Source organism: Mandrillus leucophaeus, unplaced genomic scaffold (assembly GCF_000951045.1).
Source record: "Mandrillus leucophaeus isolate KB7577 unplaced genomic scaffold, Mleu.le_1.0 Scaffold157, whole genome shotgun sequence".
Classification (NCBI taxonomy): domain Eukaryota; kingdom Metazoa; phylum Chordata; class Mammalia; order Primates; family Cercopithecidae; genus Mandrillus; species Mandrillus leucophaeus.
The window spans coordinates 5,460,641-5,483,564 of record NW_012101554.1 but is presented as its reverse complement, the minus strand read 5'-3'; the positions used below and the strand labels follow the sequence as shown (position 1 = coordinate 5,483,564).

The 22,924-nt window shown below is 46.0% G+C and overlaps 1 protein-coding gene across 1 annotated transcript in view; it reads right to left on the bottom strand.

Annotated features, from left to right (window-relative positions):
* ACACB (acetyl-CoA carboxylase beta) overlaps window positions 1-22,924 on the bottom strand; it is a gene marked incomplete at its 3' end in the record, with an annotated part of 55,938 nt that overhangs the window by 17,003 nt on the left and 16,011 nt on the right.

Sequence of the window (22,924 nt, the reverse complement as noted above, 5' to 3'; positions counted from 1 at the left end):
CAGCTCACTGCAAGCTCCGCCTCCTGGGTTTACGCCATTCTCCTGCCTCAGCCTCCCGAGTAGCTGGGACTACAGGCGCCCGCCACCTCGCCCGGCCAGTTTTTTGTATTTTTTAGTAGAGACGGGGTTTCACCGTGTTAGCCAGGGTGGTTTCGATCTCCTGACCTTGTGATCCACCTGTCTCGGCCTCCCTAAGTGCTGGGACTACAGGTTTGAGCCACCGCGCCTGGCCACCTAGCCAATTTTTAAACATTTTTGTAGAGATGGGGTTTCACTGTGTCGCCCAGGCTGGTCCAAACTCCTGAAGTCAAGTGACATCAAAGCCTTTCAAAGCATTGGGATTACAGGCATGAACCACTATACCCAACTGAAAGCACTGTAAGAGGCCAGCTAAGGCCAGCACATGAACTAGAAGCAGCAGTTTCTTCTAACCTGTCCCAAGGTGGATGTTTAGATTTTAAATCCTAAGTTAATTTTGACTTTACATGCCCATCATTTAGGAACCCAAATACTACTAAGAAACTTCTAACAAGGGTGAGAGTTTTATGATCAGGGAAGAAGTCCACACATTCTAATCGTTCAGACTTGTTACACAGTATTAATATATTTCATGTACTTTTCTACATTTGTATTTCAGAAGTTTTTTAATTTTATTTTTTGTAGAGACAGGGGTCTCACTTTGTTGCCCAGGCTGGTCTTGAAATCCTGGCTTCAAGCAATCCTCCCACCTCGGCCTTCCAAAACACTGGGATTATAAGGCATGAGCCACAATGTCCAGCCCACAAAATTTCTTTAGAAAACTGAAAACAATTTTTTAAATGTTAACAACAAAACAGGTTTCCTGCCTTGTCCCTCCACACCAGAGGAAATTGATGCTGATTTTTTCTAGCAATTACACATCTCCATAGTCCTAAACAACATGTGTATACAACCTTGTGAGTCATCCATGTCACACAGCATCTATGGCCTTCCCATCCTGAGAGATGTGAATTTAGTTCTCTCACAAGGCCACCCCATCAGCTCCCCTCCACCAGCTGGTCAATACCATAGAAGTCCACTGTAATTTGGCAATCTGGGTACTCAATGTTTTACTAGTTTGTGATCATTATTCACATATGAAGTTTGTGATCATTATTCACATACGAGAGCTGCAGTGTACCAGATTTTAGTTCCTTTTTGCCTTTTCCTGGAGTTAATGATTTTTTTCCTTTACTTAGTGTTCCTTGCACCTGTTGCTAAATCACCCCACTCCTCCTAATAGATTCTCAGTACACATAAGATAATTGATCAGGCCACATGAGGTGGCTCATACCTGTAATCCCAGCACTTTGGGAGGCCAAGCCAGGAGGACTGCTTGAGCCCAGGAATTCAAGACCAGCCTGGGCAACATAGCAAGACCCCATCTCATTAAAAATAATAATAATAAATAATTGATCAGTTCTGTTTTTTTTTTTTTCCACTGGTGACATCTCTCCTGGAGGCCTCTGTTCTCCTTCCAAAGGTACTGGCTGTCCTCTAGGCCCCTACACCATCATCGCTTTGGGGCTTCCCTTTGCTGACATCCCTAGAATTCCCTTTGCCTTTCCTTGGGGTTGGATTCCTAAGTTGGGAGATTGGGTGGCTCTCTTTCTTGGTAGACTCCCTTGTTTCACTGGGGCATATCCTCCAGTAGTTTCATCCACTTAACAAGATGGTAAAATGGCAGGGTGCATGACAAGATGCCCTCAATTACCCTGCCCTGTTCCTGACTGGGCTTCCTCATCACCATCACCCTGGAGATTCCCTTGAGTCTATGTTGAATCCCCTGTTTCCTGTCTCCTGTGTGTTGCTCTTCCTTGGTTTACCCTCTGGTTTCAGTGGAAGACATCCTCAAGTAGCTTTCTAAGAAAGGCTATTCAGGGCCAGGCATGGTGGCTCACACCTATAATCCCAGCACTTTGGAAAGCCAAGGAGGGAGAATTGCTTGAACCCGGGAGGCGGAGGTTGCTGTGAGCCGCGACTGCGCCACCGCACTCCAGACTGGGCAACAGGGTCAGACTCCATCTCAAAAAAAAAAAAAAAAAAAAATTTAAATTAGCCAGGCATATTGCCTGGCACCTGCCTGTAGTCCTAGCTACTCAGGAGGCTAAGGTAGGAGGATTGCTTGAGCCCAGGAGGTCAAGGCTGCAGTGAGCTAGGATTACACCATTGCACTTCAGCCTTTCTCCTGCCCTCACATTCAGCCTTACTGCTTGGCTGTGTACGAAATGCTAGGGAGGGTCAGGCGTGGTGGCTCATGCCTGTAATCCTAGCACTTTGGGAGGCTGAGGTGGGTAGATCACTTGAGGTCAGGAGTTTGAGACCAGCCCGGCCAAAATGGTGAACCTCATCTCTACGAAAAATACAAAAGTTAGCCAGGCATGGTGGCGTGCACCTGTAATTCTAGCTACTTGGGAGACTGAGGCAGAAGAATCGCTTGAACCCGTGGGATGGAGGTTGCAGTGGGCTGAGATCACGCCACTGGACTCCAGCCTGGGCGACAGAGCGAGACTCTATCCCAAAGAAAAAGAAATTCCAGGCAGGAAAACCTTCTTCAGAGTTTTAGAAGCCTTGTGCCATTGTGTTGTGGCTTCTAGAGGCTGCTAGAACGAGAGTAATTCTGATCCCTGATTCTTTGTAGGTGACCTGTTTTTTCATATCCAGATGCTTATAGGAACGTCCCTCCGTCCCCAGAACTCTACGATTTCACAGTGATGGGCTCAGGTGTGTGTCTGCTTCCACCAATGAGGCTGCACATCTCTCAGGCCCTCTCAATCTGGAAACTCCCATCCTGGGAATTTGTCTTCAAATACTTCTCTGATGGGATGAACATGGTGGCTCACGCCTGTGATCCCTACTTTTGGAGGCTGAAGTGGGAAGATCACTTAAGGTCAGGAGTTAGAGACCAGCTTGGCCAACATGGTGAAACCCCATCTCTACTGAAAATACAAACATTAGCCGGGCATGGTGGTCTGTGTCTGTAATCCCAGCTACTCGGGAGGCTGAAGCAGGAAAATCACTTGAATCCAGGAGGCGGATGTTGTAGTGAGCCAAGATTGCGCCACTGCACTCCAGCCTGGGCAATAGAGCAAGACTCCATCTCAAAAAACAACAACAACGAAAAGAAACAAATACTTCCTTGCTGATGTCCCTACCTCTTTTTTTCTCTATTTTTTCCCGAAGTCCTATATTTGGATGTTGAAATTCCTATACTGGCCTACTGGTTTATGTATTTTTCCCCTCTCCTATTCGCTCTCTTCTTCTACTCACTGGTTGATTTTCTCAGCCTCATCTTCTAAACATTCAGTGGAGTTCTTCATTTCTGCTATCATGTTTTTGATGTCTACGAACTTGTTTTTGGCCTGCAAATGTTCCCTTTGTTATAGCATCCTCTTCCTATGAGTGCAACATCCTGTCTGACCTCAACGAGGATATTAATGAGAGCTTTTTAAGCTTCTCTTCTCCAGCGTAGTTTCTGTTTCTTCCAAGCTTCCTGCGTCTGCTGGTTTGGACCTTGACTCATATATGAGAAACTGGACCTCAGGGCCGGGCGCGGTGGCTCACGCCTGTAATCTCAGCACTTTGGGAGGCCAAGGCAGGTGAATCACCTGAGTTCAGGAGTTCAAGACCAGCCTGTCAACATGGTGAAACCCCACCTCTACTAAAAATACAAAAAATTAGCGGGGTTTGGTGGTGCGCACCTGTAATTCCCCCTACTTGGGAGGCTGAGGCAGAAGAATTGTTTGAACCTGGGAGGTGGGGGTTGCAGTGGGCTGCAATGGTGCCAATACACTCCAGCCTGGGCAACAAGAGCAAAACTCCGTCTCAAAAAAAAAAGAAAAAGAAACTGGACCCAAATGTCAGGGAAGCTTTGGTTCCACTCTTCTGACTATGAGTGAGAACAGAATTTCTAAGACTGTGGTGGACCTGGTTGACCCTGTGCTCAATGTAGGGTGAGGTAGGAGGGGCTGTGTGCTGGGGATCCCCTGAGTCAGTATCTTCAGTGTCTTTCTCTCTCTCTCTCTCTCTCTCTCTCTCTCTCTCTCTCTCTCTCTGGCCAGATTCCCCAGGGAGAAGTTTTCCAGTCTTCTGCCTGGACAGTAAAGGTCAGCCTGGAGCCCCGAGGGGAAGGGGGAAGTTCTAAGCATTCAGCACCTATTCGGACCCTTATCTTCCTATTTGGGATATAGGCCCCATGCCCTCAACTGTACCTGTCGATACCTTCTCCCAAGACCCTCTATATGTCCCTTTGAACTGCTGCCTTCTGTTGGGGTCGAAGTGGACAGCCCCCGCCACAGGAGACAGGGGAGGCGACCTGGGAGTCTTCTACCCAGTCCTTCTCATTTTGGTACCCTCCTTACCCCTCAGCTCCAGGGGCATCCCCTGCTGCCAAACACCATGCCTTTTGGGGGTTCTATGGTACATATGGCCAGGGGTCCCCAACTTTCCTCACTGCTCCATTAGGACTCAGCCTTAAGCCAGTGACCACTCATTCATCTACTTTCCAGCTTCTAAAAGGTTAATGCTGCGCTGGGCATGGTGACTCATGCCTGTAATCCCAGCACTTTGGGAGGCGAAGATGGGTGGATCACTTGAGGGCAAGAGTTTGAGACCAGTCTGGTCAACATGGTGAAACCCCATTCACATTTAAAAAATACAAGTAGCTGGGCATGGTGGCACACGCCTGTAGTCCCAGCTACTGGGAAGGCTGAGGCACAAAAATCACTTGAACCCAGGAGGTGGAGGTTGCAGTGAGCCAAGATCACATCACTGCACTCCAGACTGGGCAACGGAGTGAAACTCTACCTAAAAAAAAAAAGAGAGAAGAACTTTACTTATTTACAAAAAAAGAGATGCAACCCAAGGAACATCATTTGCAGACAGACCCCTGATCTGGGGGAAAAAATGCTGAAGTATTAACAGCCGCTACCTCTTTGCTATGTTTTACAAAATGTTCTGCAATGATGTGTTATTTTCAATAAGAATAAAGCTATTTATTTTGTAACAGGAACACCCAAAGCCACAGCCACTCCAGTGCCCCTTTGGCAAAACACTCACTTTCCCATATGTAAAATGGGGATAGTAACACATACTTCATTCATAAGTCAATATATAGAAATAAAGGTTAAATAAGGTTCTGAGGATTAAATACATCAAGACCTAGTAAGTAAAAGGCAGTGTTGGTGCATGGTAAGTGCTATATTACACTCAGTGCAGTGATGCAGAGATGCAGCTGATCTCCTAACCTAACCGGGAAGAGCAGCAGGCCACTCGTCTGCTCCGGCTCCATGAAGCCCAAGGCCTGCTCCCGACTCATCCACTCTCCCCATTCTTTTTTGTATAAATTCAGCGGGTACAGTGTTGTTTTGTTACATGGATATATTATGTAGTGATGAAGTGTGGACTTGTAGTGTAACCATCACTCAAATAGTGCACCTTGTGTCTAACAGGTAGTATTTCATCCCACTCTCCTCCCACTCTTCCAAGTCTCCAGTGTCTATTATTCCATACTCTACATCCATGTGGAAACACTATTTCGCTCCCACAGTGAGAATATGTGGTATTTGACTTTCTGACTTATTTCATTTAAGATGATGGCCTCGGCTGGGTGTGGGAGCTCACACCTATAATCCCAGCACTATGGGAGGCCGAGGTGGGTGGATTGCTTGAGCCCAGGAGTTCGAGACCAGCTTGGGTAACGTGGCAAAATTCCATCTCTACCAAAAAATACAAAAATTAGGCAGTCTCATAATCCAGTCTCAAAAGAAATTAATTAAAAATAAATTAAATAATTAAATAATTAATTAAATAATTTTTTAAAAATAGCTTCCAGTTGCATCCATGTTGCTGCAAAAGACATGTCATTCTTTTCTGGGGCACACTAGTATTCCCTGGTGTGTGTATATATGTGTACATGTATACACATATACATACATATCTATATATACTCACACATAGATACATGTATATATGTACATATATGTACACTTACCCATATATGTGTATACACATTATATATAATACATAGATACATGTAATATATACATGTGTATATATATACACACACACCATACACACACACAAGAGAATACTACTGAGCCATAAACAAATTTATATATATATATATATATACACCAAATTTTCTTTATCTAATCATCTGTTGATGGACACTTAGGCTGATTCCATATCTTTGCTACTGTGAATAGTGCTGTGAATAGTACAGGTGTCTTTTTGATATAATTATTTCTTTATTTTATTTTATTTTTTTTGAGACTGAGTCTCACTGTGTCGCCCAGGCTGGAGTGCAGTGGCACGATCTCAGCCCACTGCAACTTCCACCTCCTAGGTTCAAGCAATTTTCCTCCCTCAGCCTCCCGAGCAACTAGGGTTACAGGTGCCCACCACCATGTCCGGCTAACGTTTGTATCTTACATGTCAGCCAGAGTGGTCTTGAACTCCTGATCTCAAGTGATCCACCTGCCTCAGCCTACCAAAGTGCTGGGATTACAGGCGTGAGCCACCACAACTGAACTCCATGCTAATTTTACTTATTGTTTTCAACCAGTCATGTTAAGATCCTCCCAATGAAAAGAAAATCTGACCGAGCAATTTCTTTTCCTTCGGGTACCCACCAAGTAGTGGGATTGCTGGAGAGATTGACAGATCTATTTTTAGTTCCTTGAGAACTCTCCAAACTGCTTTCCACAGAGGTTGTACTAACTGACATTCCCACCCACAGCCGCACCCCTCATTCTGTCCACGACCTTCCCTGACTGGCTGGCTTGATCCTTCAGCTTCAGAAGGTCTGAGACCTCCCATGTCTACACACACAAACATTAAAACTCCAGCAATTTGACCTAAAGCACAACAAAAAAACAACTTCATTTTGTGGCCTAAGGGGAAAAAAAACCATTCTTGGCCACCATGTTGATTTCAAAACTGGTGACAGAGCCCCTCCATCAGGCAGGTCACGAGCCCATTACCGCAGGCTAGGCAAGCGAACACACAAAGCTGCCGGACTGGCCTTGCTTCAGGCCCAATCTCCAGGCAAGTGGCTATTTTAATTCTTTTTGATAAAGCTGGAAGCCAACCAACATTGGCTCTAGAGGGCTGACCTTCAGCCAGCATTTGCTCCCACTGAAGGAGGATCATCCGAAGTGCCATTGTCCAGTGAGAAGTCCTGTCCTTACACAGCTGGGCAAGGGTGAGAGCTGAAATGTTTCAAGGTGACTTTAGAAATGACTTGAGGTACAACCAACAGCAGAGGTGTCAGCCAAACACCAAATACAGTCAGCTGCCGGAGCACAAGACCAGGCAGAATAGTATCGGGAATGGAGGAAATAAACATTCTCGGTTGCCCACTATGGACTGGGCACAGGGGACTTCTCTGTGAATCTCCACAGCCCTGTATGGAGGAGGCTGTCATCTCCAGGTTCACGATGAGGAAACCGAGGTTCAGAGAGGACCATTTACCTCCAGTTACATAGCTGGTAAGTGGCAGAGCCCCGTTCCTAATCCAACTCTAGCTGACCTCAGAATCTAACTTCTAGGCAGAAAGACAATCTGAGATAAATGGAAGCCCCTCTATTAATTGGACTTTTAAAACATGCATTATACATATGGCCTCTTATATTGCCTCTCAAATAAGAGACAAACATGGATAATGCTGAGTTGTTTTTTGTTTGTTTATTTGTTTTTGAGACAGAGTCTAGCTGTGTCACCCAGGCTGGAGTGAAGTGGCACCATTGCGCCTCAATGCAACCTCTGCCTCCCAGATTCAAGCGATTCTCCTGCCTCAGCCTCCCGAGTAGCTGGGACTACAGGTGCCCGCCACCATGCCCGGCTAATTTTTGTATGTTTAGTAGAAACGGGGTTTCACTATGTTGGCCAGGCTGGTCTCGAACTCCTGACCTCAGGTGATCTGCCCACCTTGGCCTCCCAAAGTTCTGGGATTACCGGGGTGAGCCAACACGCCTGGCCCTGAGTTCTTAACTGGGGGGAATTTTGCTCCCCGGGGAGCAATACCTGGAGACACCTTTGGTTGTTACAACTTGGGGGATGTGCTACTGGCATCTAGTGGGTGGAGACCAGGGATGCTGCTCAACACCCTAAAATGCACAGGATAGCCCCCTACAAGGAACTGGACAGCCCCAAGTGTCAAAAGAGCCGCAGTTTAGAAACTCTGGTAGACTGCGACCATCCTCCTAGGCTTTGAAGCTGGAATCTACCGCTTATAACATGTGTAATTTTGAGAAAGTTACTTCAATACTCCGTGCCTCAGTTTCCTCACATGATGGAATTAACAGTCTGTCCCTGGGCCTAGCCAAAGTAAATAGCTTGTAACACTTTAGCTACCATGTGCCTCTGCAGCATAGCATTACAGGAGCCCAGGTTGGGCCATCAGGCTAGGGCCCCAGCATTAACCAGACCTTCAATTCCTTCCCCTCTCTCTTCTTCTATAAAATAGAGATGGTAATGGCTACCCGCACTGCTGAGAGCTGATTCTGAGCCAGGCAATGCTGTAATTACGACTACTTCCAAACAAGAAAGCAAGAAAGAATACTGTGTAGCCCAGTAAAGGCTGATATCGTTCAAACAGCACAAAACCACACTCTCCAGAAATGGACCCTTGGAAATTTCTCAAGCCACCTACCCCATCAGTACCCCTGGGATGTCTACCTTGGCTAGGCCAGGGGTGGGTGGGCAAACTAGGACCCATGGGCCAAATCCACTCGGCCACCTGTTTTTGTATCTCCCACAAGCTAAGAGTGGTTTTAACTTTTTAAATTGTTTTTTGTTTTGTTTTGTTTGTTTGTTTTGAAAGGAAGTCTCGCTCTGTCGCCCAGGCTGGAGTGCAGCAGCACGATCTCAGCTCAGTGCTACTTCTGCCTCCCAGGTTCAAGTGATTCTCCTGCCTCAGCCTCCCGAGTAGCTGGGACTACAGGTGTGCGCCACCATGCTCTGCTAATTTTTGTATTTTTATTAGAGACAGGTTGTAATTTTATTACCATGTTGGCGAGGCTGTTCTTGAACTCCTGATCTCAGGGCGATCCGCCCACCTTGGCCTCCCAAAGAGGTGGGACCACAGGGGTGAGCCACCACACCCAGCCTTAAATTGTTTTTTATAGAGACATGGTGTCCCTCTGTTGCCAGGGCTACAGTACAGTGGCGCAAAAATAGTTCACTGCAGCCTCAAACTCCTGGGCTCAAGTGATCCTCCCACCTCAGCCTCCTGAGTAGCTGGGACGGCAGGTGTGCACCACCATGCCCACCTAATTGTTTTATTTTTGTAGAGACGGGGTTTCATCATGTTTCCCAGACTAGTCTCAAACTCCTCAAGCAACCCTCCTGTCTTGGCCTCCTAAAGTGCTGGGACTATAGACATAAGTCACCGTGCCTAGCCAACATTTTTAAATCATCAAAAAAAAAAAAGAAAAGAAAAGAAAAGAAAAGAAATCAAAAGAATCCTGTTTCGTGACACATAAAAATTATATGAACTTTGAATTTCCCCATCCATAAATAATAACCGATTGAAACACAGCCAGGCCTGTTCCATTACATAACTATGGCTTCTGGTGCAGGAAGCAGCAGAGCTGAGTAGTTATAACAGAGACCACATGGCCACAAAGCCAAAACTATTTACTGTCTGACCGTTTACAACAGCAGTCTGCTGAACCCGGGCGAGGCATGAGTTTTCGACCCTGACACGATGAACTTTATCAGATTCCGATGCTGGGGTCCCACCAGCATCTCTAGTGGGTAGAGGTGGGGTACCCGGCATCTAGATTTTTCAAAATCCCCCCACCAGGAAATTCTAACATGTAGCCAAGAACGAAAACCCCTTATAGGTCTACAGCCAATATTTGCATGCAGGCAGCTGGCCTTTCAGAGCAGAATTGCATGGCAGTGAAATGGGACTCATTAAAAAACAAATTCTGCCTCCTCATCCCCAACTTTATTTCAAGCCCTTCTGCACTCTGATCCACACTCATTTCTCTACTCTCTGAACTGTGACCCCGTTCTCATGCCATGGAAAATCAGTCATCATTTGCGACCTCACCTACTTAGGAGTTCTGGCTTCTTAGATGGCCCAAGCCTTCAGGACAAGATCCCAAATGCCTCCCAACTCCAGAGGACTCTTTCGTAACTGAACTCTGTGTTACTTATTAGTTTGCATCAATGTTTACGTTGACTCAGGGCAGTACTCAAGACCAGCAACTTCCACACAGTCTCTCAACGAACCAAGAAAGAGCTGGGCATGGTGGCTCATGCCTGTAATCCCAGCACTTTGGGAGGCTGAGTTGTGAGGATTGCTTAGCTCAAGAGTTCAAGACCAGCCTGGGAAACATGGTGAAACCCTGTCTCTCTAAAAAATACAAAAGTTAGCTGGGTGTGGTGGCGCATGCCTGTGGTCCCGCTACTTAGAAGGCTGAGGTGGGAGGACTGCTTGAGCCCAGAGGCTGAAGCTGTAATGAGCCGTGATCATGCCACTGTATTCCAGTCTGGACAACAGAGCAAGACACTGTCTCTAATAATAATAACAACAACAATAATAATAATAATAATAATAATGAACTCCAGAGAGGCCTATGAGGGCTAGTCGCTTGGACGGATGGGGAAACTGAGGTTCCAAGGCTTGATGGTACCTGCTCCAGAAGATCACACAGCTTGGTGGCAAAGTTGGATCATCCAAATCCATCTTTTTAGTCACTCTAAGCTAAGAGAGGAACGACGCAGTCCCCCAACAAAGTATGTCCATATTATTATAAATAGGGTGACCCCATGTCCTGGACTTGCTGGGACAATTCCAAATTCCTGTGAGGTTGTTTGTTTGTTTGTTTGTTTCATTAAAGTGGTTTGAGAAAGGGTACAACAGCCTCCACTGAGTGCCCCACAGTGGTATTTTGAAGATGGCATGAGACCACACCTACAAAGTACTGGCACACTTAAAGCATCCCATGAATGGTAGTGGCTATTACTGTTGTACCCATCAGCTTTGAATTGGAGTTACTGAGAAGACATCTGCCTTCCCCAATGGAACCCAAGTTCCTGGAGGGCGGAGGTCATGGTTCCCAAACATTTTTTTTTTGTGACCCTTCCTGCTACCAGATGCAGGCCTTATGCATGGGAGGTATGCATGAATGTTTATGGACCACGTAAACATATCCTAAGAAAATAAAGGATGGAGGCAGAGATTCAGCTACGAGGGTATTCCTCACTGTGCTGTTGATAATAGCAAAAAAAATAAATAAATAAAAGGAGAAACAGCCTGAATATCCACTACTTATAGGGGATTACTCATACTTTTTTCTAAGAGACAGGGTCTTGCTCTGTTGCCCAGGCTGGAGTGCAGTAGCACAATCATTGTTCACTACAGCCTTGATCTCCCAGGCTCAAGCAATCCTCTTCCCTTAGTCTTTCGAGTAGCTGAAACTACAGACATGCATCACCATCCTCAGCTAATTTTCTTTTTTTTTTTAGTAGAGATGGGGGTCTCATATGTTGCCCAAACTGGTCTCAAACTCCCTAGTTCAAGCAATCCTCCTGCCTTGGCCTCCCAAAGTGCTGGGATTACAGGCATGAGCCACCACACTTGACCACATTTTTTTTCAGAGATGGGGTCTTGCTATGTTGCCCAGGCTAGAGTGCAATGGCTATTCACAGGAACGATCATAGCACACTGCAGCCTCCAACTCCTAGGCAAAAGCATCCTCCCTCCTCAGCCTCCTGAGTATTTGGGACTACAGGCTTGCACCACCCTGCCTGGCCAGGACTATTCATACATTTTAAGGCGCACCCATTTAAAGGAACACTATGGATCCAGTAAAAGTGTGTTGTAGGCAGGGATTGGCAAACATTGTCTGTCAAGGGTCAGAGAGTAAATACTTTAGATCTGGTCAGTCTCTGTCCCACCACTCAAATCCTCCAGTGAGGCACAAAAGCAGCCATAAACTAGGCATAAATAATAAATCAATGAGCTTGGCTGCATTCCAATAAAACTTTATTTGTAGACACTGAAATTTGAATTTCATGTAATTTTCACGTGTCACAAAACAATCTTCTTTTGACTTTTTTTTCAATAACTTAAACATGAAAAAACCATTCTCTGCTTGCAGGCCATAACAAAACAGGCAGCGGGTCATAGTTTGCCAAGCCCTGTGTTAGAAAAATACTTAATGTTGAATGAAAAAGTGAGTTACAGAATGTTCTGCATGATTCAAGTTTATAAATTAAAACATATCTGCACAGGAAAAAAAAGCTGAAGAACATACAACTGTTAACAAACATCACAGGGGTGGAATTACGGGTGATTTTGTTCCTCTTTTTTGCTTATCTATAATTTTCTGAATTGTCAACCACAGACAATCACTTTGGTAATTTTTTTTAAGTGCAATAAAATGAAGACAAAAAAGAAAAGAAACAAAACCAAGTAGGTAGAGCTACAAAGCACTCAGGAACTGAGATGCCTACGCTAATCTGCTCAGAAAATGACCCTAAATGAGATGCCTGCTCAAGTTCATGTCGATTCGCCCGGGCTTCAGCTTCAAAAAGACCGCCTTCCACAACCATCAGCCTTCTGGAGGCCAAGGAAAGAAAGTGGGTAAGGGGTGCCCCTGTCCATGGGCTGATCTTTAGGTACCTGTGTGCTCCGAAGCACCCTCCTCCAAGCAACGTCATCCCCAAGTCCAGCCTCCTTCCTCCCCTCCCGCCAAGGCCAGCTGGAGTTTCCAAGGCAGGCACCATCTCCCCAGCAGCCAACTCAAGCCCGTGTTTCTTTGGATAGGGGTGGGGGTAAAGGGGGTGGTGCTAAGAGGACATACAGCTTGACTTCAAGGGGAGGGAAGACTGCATAAGTTTGTAAAAGATCATGGTCATTCCAATTGCAGGCTTACTTACTTTACTTCGCGATCAGGGAAACAGACCTTGCACTTGGCAGGACTCATGTTGACCACCCCGCCAGCCAATCCCACCGGGCTCCCGCAGGGGTGCAGAGCATGCACCCCTTAACCGCCTGAAGCCGGCCCGAGGCCCGGGACCCAGCAGGGCAGCCAGTTCGCGACCCGGAGGCCGAGATGCGGTCCTAGAGCGCCGCGGGCGGAGTTCTGCTGCAGCCGGCGGGCGCCCAACTTCGCGCTGCGCTTGCTCCATCCCGAAATGCGCCGTGCGCGCCAGAGTCCCGGGCCTACGCGCCCGCCCAGACCCCGCCCCCACACCGACCCCGCCCCAGGAAGGCCCCTCCTTCCGGACAGAGCCCCGCCCCCGGGCCGGCCTATCTCCGACCAGCCGCTGACCTTGGGCAGCCTAAGTGAGCTGCGGAGATATTTTTTTTTTTAAGTCTCTCTTCTGCTTTGCTCCCCAGCTCCTCGACTGCAGAAGAGTTCTAGGGTGGCACACCCCTACATATTGGCGGCAATTGATATGCTTGAATACACACACGATAGGGAAGCGGTGGAAAATATGGGAAATTTAAAATGTGAGTCAGAGGTCGCCACTGTGCCCGTTTAAAGTCCCTGTTGTCAAGTCGACTTTTATTTTCCAAATTCCTGGTTTCTCTCATCTTTTCACCTCCACTCCCAGGGACAGGTGGCCGCGCGATCACCCAGTGTGCTTCTAGCACGCAGTTTCCACCACCTGGGTCCGCTACTAAAGCGAGTGCCTCCAGGACAGGGAAGACCCCAGCAGCCCAGTGATGCGAAATAAACTGGTAAGACTAACATTTACTAAGTGCTCCTTTGTTCGTCTGTGTCACTTAATCCTCATGGCAATCTTATTGTTTTTATCCCCATAATACAGATACGGAAACTGAGGCCCAGAGATGCATGTTATCTGAAGTGCCAGAGCCCAGGGTCTTGAACTCAAACTGATTCCAGTTAGAATAAATGAATGAGGCCGGGCCTCGTAGCTCATGCCTATAATCTCAGAACTTTGGGAGGCTGAGGCAGGCAGATTACTTGAGGTCAGGAGTTTGAGACCAGCCTGGCCAACATGGTGACACCCTGTCTCTACTAATAATACAAACATTAGCCAGGCATGGTGGTGCACACCTGTAGTCCCAGCTACTCAAGAGGCTGAGGAGAATCACTTAAACCCAGGAGGCGGAGGTTGAAGTGAGCCCAGATGGCGGTACTGCATTCCAGCCTGCGTGACAGAGTGAGACTCCATCTCAAAAAATAAAAAATAAACGAATGAATGCTTCTTCAAGTAATATTGTAATAAATACAAAGAACCAAAACACTACCTAGAAGTCATCGGAATAATAATAAAGGTAGCCTACTTTCATAGCAAACAAACCAAAATTATGTAAATGCCGGCCAGTAAATTCTCTTCCGGGTAATCACTCTGTGGTTCTCCCAGTGTACACGTTAATTAAATTTGTGCGCCTTTTCTCCAACTAATCTGCCTTTTACAAGTTAATTTTTCAGTGAAACTTCAGAGGGCAAAGCAGAAGTTTTTCCCTTGGTCCATATAATCATTATGCGTTCTATGCATGTAACAAAATTTTACATGTATCCTATAAATGTGTAAAAATATAATGTATCAGAATTATGAAAACAGGCCGGGCACGGTGGCTCATGCCTGTAATCCAAGCACTTTGGGAGGCCGAGGTGGGCAGATCACTTGAGGTCAGGAGTTCAAGACCAGCTTGGCCAATATGGTGAAACTCCATCTCTACTAAAACTACAAAAATTAGCTGGATGTGGTGGCGAGGTGGCCTGAACTCCCAGCTACTCCGGAGGCTGCGGCAGGAGAATCACCTGAACCCAAGAGGCAGAGGTTTCAGTGAGCTGAGATCAGGCCACTGCATTCCAGCCTCGGCAACATTGCAAGACTGTCTCAAAACAAACACACAAACAAAAACATAAGAACAAATTTTAAAATACAATTAAATTTACTTCACAGGCAGGCCATGTGCAGTGGCTCATGCCTGTAATCCCAGCACTTTGGGAGGCCAAGGCAGGCAGATCACTTGACGCCAGCAGTTCAAGACCAACCTGGCCGACCTAGTGAAACCCCATCTCTACTAAAAATATAAAAATTAGCCTCCAAGGTGATATATACCTATAATTCCAGCTACTCAGGAGGCTGAGGCGGGAGGATTACCTGAGCCCAGGTAGCCAAGGCTGCAGTGAGCCATGATCTCGCTGCACTCCAGCCTGGGCAATAGAGTGAGACCCTTTCTCAAAAAAAAAAAAAAAGAAAAGAAAAGAAAAGGCACAGGCAGGGCCACACTTCCAGGGGGTACCAAGTACTTGGCCAGAACATAAACACCCTTGGCCCTTGTTTAAGCAGCCATGCCTGACAGCAGTGGATAGCTATGCTCTAACCATATATTAAATAACATTTCAACAACAGGTTTAAGAAAAAAAAAACAGATAAACAAAATTCTCAGTTCTTCAAGTTTCTGGGAAGGTGTTCACAGCCTTGTTTTCACCTCCTCCAAAAAAGTAACCCACTATATCCCGATTTTTAGAGTTTCAAACCAAAACCAACAAGTGTTTGCCCCCCTAATGTCCCCAGTGTAAATGTAACCACCTCAAAATAGGGAAAGCAATGAAAATCAAGAAATGAAGCTATTTCAAAATACCCCAACCCTACCCAAAGTCAGTTAGGATCATGCAGAAGAGAACGGCTTGCCAGCATACTTGTATTGCTCTAGATTTTTATTCTCTATTGCAAAAACCCCGACACTACTTAAACACTGTATAGATATTCTTACTTCTCTGCTAATACAGCCTGAAAGGCAGCCTCACGCATCTCACTATGACCCAGGGTCTCAAATAAGGGATTTCACTTAGATGGGTGGGCTCATCATTTCATCATAGTGATCATGACCTTGCATTTTTCTCTAATTGCATTATTAGGGAATAGAAGATGGAAAGAAATGAATAATATTCAGTTGGTGCAAAACTAATTGCAGTTTCTGCCATCCATTAAAAGGGATTGCGAAAGCCACGATTACTTTTGCACCAACCTAATATCCACCTCCAAGCACACCACCACCTTTATACAAACATCCGTAGTTGTGCTTTTTGATGAAACAGTTCAAGCATGGCGGTAGTTGCTGTCTCATGCATTAAGCCCTTCCTCTCAGACTTCCTAGAGGCTCAATTTTACTTGCTGGTATTGCAGAGGGAAAACCCAGGTCAATGAACAATACACACACAAAATCAACAAGAAAATCCGCATGCACATGACCAGCAGCATGGTGGAAAGACCGTGCCATCCATGGGCTTGAATTTATCCTTCCCCTCACGGATGGCCTTAAGTAAATCCCTTCTCTCCACTTCCTCATCTATAAAATTATCCACATATAATTTGCCTTCATTTTTGCAGAAAAGCAAAATGAAATAATCCCTTTCAATATATGGGTGGGGGGACTGTTACATTCAGTATAGACCAGAAGTGAATGATTTTTCTAAAAAAGGGCAGTGATGCTTAAGGGGGAGGGGAATGTATGAATGGTTAGTTGCTCTGTACCTTGTATTAACTTAATACAAGAACAACTCAAAGACAGGGATCCTCTTTCCCCCAAGCTCCTAGAAAACATTTTAGGAGGCCGGGCGCAGTGGCTCACACCTGCAATCCCAGCCCTTTGGGAGGCCAAGGAGGGCAGATCACGAGGTCAGGAGTTCAAGACCAGCCTGGACAACATGGTGAAACCCTGTCTGTATTAAAAATACAAAAATTAGCTGGGCATGGTGGTGCGTGCCTATAATCCCAGCTACTCAGAAGGCTGAGGCAGGAGAATTGCTTGAACCGGGATCCACAAGGCGGAGGTTGCAGTGAACTGAGATTGCGTCACTGTACTCCAGCCTGAGCTACAGAGCGAAACTCCATCTCAAAAAAAAAAAAAAGAAAGAAAAAGAAAAGAAAAGAAAAAGAAAACATTTTAGGAGCTAAAGAGACTTGAAAAGAGAGTTTCTGCCAGCCCCTTCCTAAGTCAATAAATGAATAAATTAAACATTATGGAAAGATCCTTGGCATTTCACTCAGGGGCACATAAAAATATTTATAGACAATTTAGTTTCCTGACTTGCTCCCAGCTTGGAGCTGATAAGAGGTGTGGGCTGGGATGACGAACAAGCAGCTGGGAGGCTGCACTGCAAGCCTACCCAGTCTGCTATCTGGGAAAGTGGAGATGCCAGGTCCCTGGTGTCCGCTCCCTTTCCTGGTATTCCTTCACCTACCTTCGCCTGCAGGTCCCGCTCTGCATGTCCAGACCCCACAGAGCGTCACTCGCCTTCCTGGGATCCGAGGTCTGCCTTGCTAAACTGTTCTTACCTCAGTGATCCCAACATGGTCGTAAACGGTGGCAGGAAGGGACGCTTCAGCACTCATCTGCTGTTTTGGACTTTATCCTTTTATCGGGACACTTTACCTGCCTTTTCAATCCTCTTCCTCCTCCGTGGACACAGGTTACTACACCTTCAAGGTGTAAGCCCAGCCAGGGCTTGGGAATAACCATGAGCACAGGCAAGAACTTTGGAGGAAGCCCACCCAACTAATGGCTACTGAACCACCTCTGGGCCGTCCACCCCCAGCACTTGCTCCCACTCGATCTCAACAATCTTCTACGATAGGCATTAGTATTATCCTGCCTCAACAGAGCAGGAAATTGCAGCTCAGAGAGGTAATAGGAGAGCTCTGAATCTAGACCTAATTGTGGGTCCTGGGCCCTTATGCTGTGCACTGGATCTAATGACCATGATTGCACCATGGGTGCTGCTTTGAGTGTTGTGCTCACGGCAAGTCAATGAAGCCTGATCCCAACCCTGTGAGGGAGGTAACACTATGACTTCATTTTAGAGGAAACGGAGGCACAGAAAGTCACAGAACTTCCCCCAAGTCACATGATGGCTAGGTGGAGAAGCCAGCATACCAGCCTCCAGCCTCAGCCACCAGCATGTTGTGCTCTTAACTATTCCACAACTCTCTGTAAAAACGGTGGGGAATGCCCTGGCCTGTGGGCTCTCAGACCCCTTGCCCTGGCCTCCCTAAGGACAGAGGCTGTATCTCACCATCTTTGCATCTGCAGTGCCAACTGAGTGCCTGGCACCCAGCAGGGTCGCAATAACTGCTCCTGGGCCAACAAATGGATGGGACAAACCTTGGCTTCCCCACCCACCATTTCATCCCTTAGTGTGTCCTCTCTCTTGCCTAGAACCCAGACCACCTGCGGTCATTTACCAGGGAGAAAATGGTTCTAAATTAACAATTTTTTTAAGAGAGATAGGGTCTCGCTCCTTTGCTCAGGCTGGGGTACATTGGCACAATCATAGCCCACTGAAGCCTCGAACTCCTGGGCTCAAACGATCCTCCTGCTTCAGCCTGCCTGTAAATTAACAAACTTTTCCCCCATTTTCCAGGTACTCTCCTTCTCTATCTCCCAGCCCCCTCCCTGCTGTCCATTCCTCCACATATAAAGGAACAAAGCCACCAACTGTTAGAGCCACAAAGAACCTCAGAGTGTCCAGTCTGGCCCCTGAGAAGGTAGATGATGTCCTCAAGCTCATACAACTTAAAAGTTGTCCATAAACTACCAATCTCCCAACCCTTCCCACTAATAGAAAGAACAAGTTAGGAGGAGGCCAGAGGTGCCCATCCTGGAACCCAAGCCTCTTGCCCCCTGGGGGAATATTAGGCAGTGACACTAATACTGGCAGTTGGTTGATTTCACATCCACATCTAACGAGGGTCTGGGTTCAAATGGTGCTCTGGGCCTCTGATTATCTTGCTGGGAGGCCTGGAATCTCTCTGGGCTTCAGCTTCCTTTCTAGGAAGTGAGATGATTGTTTTACTCTTTCCCCCAATTTTTATACTGTTTTATTATTAGACATTGTTAAAATGCATTATAAAATGATATTTAGAGCAGAAAGTTAGAAAATGCAGAAGAAAATTTAAATCACTCATAATCATACCACATAAACATGATTATTTACTATTTGGAGACACTCTTTACAGTCTCTCTTTAAGACACACACATACAAACACATACATATTCACACACACACACACATTTATTAGGCACATTTACTAAGCAGAAGCATTTTTCGTGCTTACTATATGCCAGGAACTGTTCTAAGCATGTTATATATCGTCCATAATCCCTTATCTGAAATTCCCAGGCCTGATGTGCTTTGGAACTTGGAAATTATTGTTTTTAGGAAAGTAAAACTTTCTGTTTCACATCATCATATTAATATTTCAGCAGCAGAATAAGATAAATACTGACTATAAATAACTTCACATCAATTCAGGACAGGTTTTGCTGCCAAATGAGTTCACCACTAATTTATGAACTTCAGTTTCATAGCTTTAAGTTTCAGGATTCCAGCTGCAATCTCAGCAATCCTGAACCTGTCCCATTCCATTCAGTCCACATGTGCACCCCATAGGGTCATACTAAGTAGGGGTACAAGCTAGGAAGAGGTGGCTTTGAACCTGAGTGTCTTATCATAGGCCCACTATGCACTAACCGCATGCTGTTTGTCCAACAAAATGGGATCACACGGAACAGGGGGTTCTTGTAACCGTGCTCATTTCAGAGCATGTAAGCAGCGATTTTGCCACATCATGTAATATTCTCATTAGCGCTGTTTCTAAGTGTTGCATAGGAATTCCAACCCTTGGGGACTGTTTCCAAGTCGAAGGAAAGGCCAAGTTCTAATCCCCGCCCTGAGATGAACCCAAAGGGAAAGAGATGGGAGGAGAGATCTTAACGCACAGCACGAGGTCATTGGATCCATATTCTCAGCCAGCCCTTGCCAGCTGGGAGAAAGGACAGAAAGGCTGAGTTTGCATGATCCTATCAGAGACAGAAGAAAAATTTAAAATTGGAGTTTCACCCCAGAACTAGTCTCCAAAGTCACAAGATACATGCAGAAAGAATTTTATGAAAACAAAAATTTACTGCTGCTAAAGAGCAACAACTATAAAATGCCTATTCACCTGTTAATTAATTAATTCATCATTCATTCATTCATCCGTTCATTCATTCATTCCTTCATCCATGCCCACACTCATTCATCACGTGTTTCGCATTCCCCTGTAATGCAGAATTCTGTCTTTGGCAAGCTTGTTGCAGCTCATTTCATTCATGTAGTTAGCAGATATTCACAGCCTACCATGAGCCAGCACCAGCCTAGGCAGTGGGGAAAAACAGAGACCACTATAAATATGGCCCTGCCTTCAAGGAACTTGCTTTCCAGGGTAGGGAGACAGGTAATAACCAAGTAGATCATAAAAAAAATAAAAGACGTAATCTTTTAGGAGCTGATTGTGGAGGCTCACACCTGTAATATATATATATATAATATATATATATTTATAGCCAGACATGGTGACGCATGCCTGTAGTCCCAGCTTCTCAGGAGGCTAATGTGGGAGGATTGCTTGAGCCTGTGGGGTGGAGGTTGCAGTGAGCTGAGATTGCACCACAGCACTCCAGTCTGGGTGACAGAGTGAGACTGTGTCAAAACAAACAAACAAACAAAAAGGACATAATCTCAAGAAATAATTCAATGTTGCAAAGACAACTAATCAGAGTGATTGATAAAGATACAGAAGGTGGTTGGGGGGTAGATATTTTAAATGTGAGAAGGGGACAGGAAAGGCCCTTTGAGGAAGTGACTGATAGGCAAAGAGCTAGCAGTAGAGGCAGGACTGGCTACAGAATTTGCAGGACCCAGTGCAAAATGAAAACACAGAGCCCCTTGTTGAAAAATTATTGTGAATTTGGGGCTGGGTGCAGTGGCTTATGCCTGTAATCCCAGTACTTTGGGAGACCAAGGTGGGCAGATTGCTTGAGCTCACAAGTTTCCAACCAGCCTGAGCAAAATGGCAAAACCTCATCTTTACCAAAAATAAAAAAATTAGCCAGCTGTGGTAGCACGTGCCTGTAGTCCTCGCTACTCGGGAGGCTGAGATGGAAGGATTACTTGAGCCCAGGAAGTCAAGGCTACAGTAAGCCATGACCATGCTACCGCACTCCAGCCGGGGTATCAGAGCAAGATCATGTTTAAAAAAACAAAACAAAAAAGAATCTCAAGACGACGACAACAGAGCATCAAAACAAGCGCGGGGTCCCTTGAAGCACAGGGCATGCCTGTGAAGTTAGCCCTGGTGGGAGGTCTGGGTTCAGGGGTTGTGAGAAAGAGAGTGTTTCAGTTCAGAGGGAACAGCCAGTGCAAAGCCCCAGAACGAGAACACAATTGTGAGAACTTTGGGATGCTATGGGCACCACAGGAAGGAGAAGGCCCCTTGAAGACTGCTTCAGAAAGAGCTTCCTCCCAAACCACAGACTTGACACGAGCATTTTCCATCCGTGCCCTGCCAGTCTCTCAGCTACTGGCCTGGCAGGAAGAGGCGAATATAGGAGGTGGCCTTCCAGGGCAGAGCAGCAGTGAAGTGACTGCCGAAGGAAACTGCAGAGGGCAGAAGCAGATCCACAAATACAAGTCATTTCTTCACTGTGGCTTCCACGTGAGTCAGAACCCTCGAATAGATACCCCTGGCCTCTTCTCCCAGGCCTTAGTTGTTTGTCTTGGAAATGGGGCAAGGATTGGATCCTGTCTGGACTAGCTTAAACCTCTAGCCCCTGCTTCCATTTTGCAGAAACAGGACCTCAAACGGTAAGAAGATTTGCCAGAGGATACAGATTATTTAGCAACTTATCAAGAAAAATAATAATTTTTCTTTTTTTCAAATCAGAGTCTCACTCTGTCGCCCAGACTGGAGTGCAGTGGCGCAGTCTCGGCTCACTGCAACCTCTGCCTCCCAGGTTCAAGCGATTCTCCTACCTCAGCCTCCTGAACAGTTGGGATTACAGGCACCTGCCACCAAGCCCAGCTAATTTTTGTTTTTTTTTTTTTTTTTTTTGCGATGGGGTTTTCACCATGTTGGCCAGGCTGGTCTCAAACTCCTGACCTTGTGATCCGCCTGCCTCGGCCTCCCGAGGCAGGGATTATAGGCGTGACCCGCTGTGCCTGGCCTCAAGAAAAATAATAACTTTTTTTTTTCAGGAGGAGCTTCCTGGATTCAACTAACAGGGATTCTTGCTCACCATATTGGCCTTTTTGGGTCAGGCTTCATTTCTTCAATGCTCCAGCTGGTTACATGCAGCTGGCTGGCTGGCCTGCACACACCACCCTTAAACAGAATTTATGCTTGTTCTCACTTGTAAGTGGAGCTAAATAAAGTGTACACACGGACATAAAGAATGGAATAATAGATACTGGAGATTCGGAAAGGTGGCATGGTGGAAGGGGGTGAAGAATGAGAAATTACCTAATAGATACAATGTACACTATGCAAGCAATGGCTACAGTAAAAGCCCAGGCTTCACCACTGGGAAATACATCCAAGTAACAAGACTGCACTTGTAACTCCCAAATCTAAAAAATTAAAACAAAATTTTAATGTATGGGAGGCCATGGTTTTGAACTGAGCTCCTGTGCTCATTCCCAACAGACCAAATCAAAATGAATCACTCCTGGCCAGCTGCCTCGTAATCATTTTGAACTTTGAAACTGACCAGTTTTCTAAAAAACAGGAGATTCATAGCAACCAATCAGAAGGGGTCCAGTTTACCTGAGCCAACATGAGAAAGTTGCATTTGTTTTAACCCTATAAGGAAAGTCACTTTGAAACTATGAAGTGGGCTGGGTGCAGTGACTCATACCTGTAATCCCAGCACTTTGGGAGGCCTAGATGGGTGGATCACGAGGTCAGGAGATGGAGACCAGCCTGATCAAGATGGTGAAACACCATCTCTACTAAAAATACAAAAAATTAGCTGGGCATGGTGGCGGGCTCCTGTAGTCCCAGATACTCAAGAGGCTGAGGCAGAAGAATCGCTTGAACCCGGGAGGCGGAGGTTGCAGTGAGCCGAGATTACGCCATTGCA